Here is a 2741-nt window from a genome sequence, read left to right as displayed (position 1 = left end):
AATATTTATTGAATTTTCAAATAGGAAGAAAAACAATAACAATAAGATATCCATAACAATGCAAAGGTACAGTCTGGTAAAACAGGAGCAGAGAGCAATTGAACAACATAGGCAGCCATGAGAGTCATGGGTGAAAAACAACAACATCTGTCCTTGCGAATACCAACAAACGCAAAATGGGGGGTTAAGGGAGTGGGGAAATCTAGATGCGGCAACTCGCCGCTGACTGCGAGGATGTGAGCCAAGGTGAGGGGAATGGAAAAAGAATCCGTCAGGACAGAACAACCCCCAGCCGGCCACCTGCCACAGAGGACAGGCCCCTAAAAGGTGGCGATACATTCGCCCCCTGAGCGGGAAGCCAGTGGCGGAGCCCCCGTCCGGAATACAAGGCTGATACCATAGCAAAATAGAGAGTAGGAGTAGAAATAGAAGGAAAGGAATGGGAGGGAAAGAAAGAAAATAGGTAGAGGGTCCTAGGTTGGGCCTGGAATAGCTTACATCAGTTAGTAATGTGAACATATTTAGCCCATGGCTCCCAGGTGGATTCAAACTCGATCAGAAAGGATGCTAGAAAGTTTCTCTTGGGACATGATCCAGGATATTTTCAGTTTGGCCTCTCTAACCGAAACTCGAGGGTTCTTCCACGCCCTGGCTATGATAAGTTTAGCCCCCAGAAGGATAAAATCGAAGAGTTTTTAAGATAATTTAGAAACCCCAGAAACCCTACCATTGAGTAGGGCTATTTGGGGAGACTGGGCTATCGGATGATCAAGAACCTTACGGGCCATACGAAAAATGGACGACCTGAAGGAGCGGATCCTCGGACATGACCACCAGGTATGAAGGAAATCTCCTGTCATTGCACATCCTCGAAAACATAAAGCAGAGGCATTTGGGTACATACAAGCTAAACGTGTAGGAACCAAATACCAGCGAGTGAGCAACTTAACATTGGCTTCAAAGAAACATTAGTTACAACCACTTTAAATCAAGTCCTCCCCTTAGGACCATGCAACTTTGTAGAAGAGATTTGTACATTTTACTGTTTGTTTTCTCCGGTGATCTGTAGCTGGTTACAGAGATGATGTATCTGAATGCTACGCTTACCAAAGTAAGTACAAATTGCTGGTGAGCCATGATCATCAGGAGCTGCATTAGAGAATATAAATTGCACTAAAGCTGGAGATTCTGTTGCGAACTCCAAATTCTGCAAAAAGTAAATTGTCTAGCAACTGAGCTACAAATCACTTGGAATTTTAAGGACACAGACCTTTCATTGACTGCCATTCATATTTTCCTAGCAACAAAAAACACCAAAGGAGAGCTATTCTGTAACAGCCACAAAATCCCCAGCGTGACATGGACCTTTGTACATGTTTTTCACTCCCCAATCTGTGTTCATCCTGTAAGCTGTTCGAAGTTTCCGCAAATGCTCCAGCAGTAGCGGATTGTCACAGCTTTGTTTTGGGGACTATAGCAGAATGTGCCAGTGCACTGTACATTGGGACGACTGCTTTCAGTCTAACTCAGGAGTGCCACAAAACAGTAACAATGCTGCAGCTTAACTAAGTAGTCAAGCTAGGTAACAAATGAAGTATCCATACATCTTGCCGACACAATTTAGTTGAAAGCAGGACATAAAAAAAAAAAAAAAAAACCAGGAACAGTTGCAGCAACATATCTGGTTTAAATCTGGACTGCAGGGCAAACAAAATCATCCCCTGCAGTGGGGCTCCCCTCACACTTCAAGGATTAAATACTCATTTGTGCCTATAGTATCAGTAAAGTGTATTTTTTTTTAAAAAAAACTGCGTTTGAAAGACATCTGCACAAATTCAGTTCGATGTAAAAAATTGCAATGATCACCAATTTATTCTCTAGGGTCTCTGCTTTAAAAAAAAAAAAAAGGGTGTATGTATTTAAGAGGTTAAACTGCCCTCTCTTACAGATGGAAGCTCACTGTTTTGGATCTAAAGGAACGAAATGATAACTGTATAAACACAATGTTTTACAAAAGTATCTAGCAGCCTTGACAATCAGGGCCAGACTGGCCAACCGGGATAGCGGGAAAATTCCCGGTAGGCCGCTTTGAGCTGTGGCTGCGACCGCTTCATATTTTGGAAACACTGGTGATCCGCCTCTAGAGGTCTAACAGCGGCCTGCATTGTTAGGGCGGACTCACTGTAGGGAAGAAACTCTCGGCGTTGGCGGTGCGGCACGGCGAGGATCTTCAGAGGCCTGAAGTGCTTGCAGGATGCGGTGCAGGAGTGTGGGCGACTCTGGTTAAGGGCCAATTTTCCGGCAGGTATGCGGAGCACTCGGTTTATGAAGCCATCTTCGTAAGTAGTGACCACACCCCCCCCTTCTGGGAACTTCAAGAAGCATGGAATTCCAACTTAAATTGGGTCTTTCAAATCAGTAAAGAGACATTTTTCTAGGAGGATTAAAGAAACAAAAAACAGACACCATCTTCTAGAATGCTACCAGATTTCCCTACCTACCCTAGGAAGACTACCTAAAGAGGCTATACCTTTATGGATTGTTAATGCTTAGCCACTTGAAAAATTAAAATAAATGCATATTAGCATATAAAGTACATAATATGTATGTACCTATGACCACCTCCTGTACCATGTCCGCACAGCCTCTGACATCTCCTGTACCGTGCATGCACTTTTAATCAGAATTTGCAAATATATATATATATATATATATATATCCCTATGTGTTTTTGTATCTGG

The sequence above is a fragment of the Pelophylax lessonae genome, assembly GCF_965119305.1.
Source record: "Pelophylax lessonae genome assembly, chromosome: 1".
NCBI lineage: Eukaryota > Metazoa > Chordata > Amphibia > Anura > Ranidae > Pelophylax > Pelophylax lessonae.
This window is presented reverse-complemented; position numbering follows the sequence as displayed.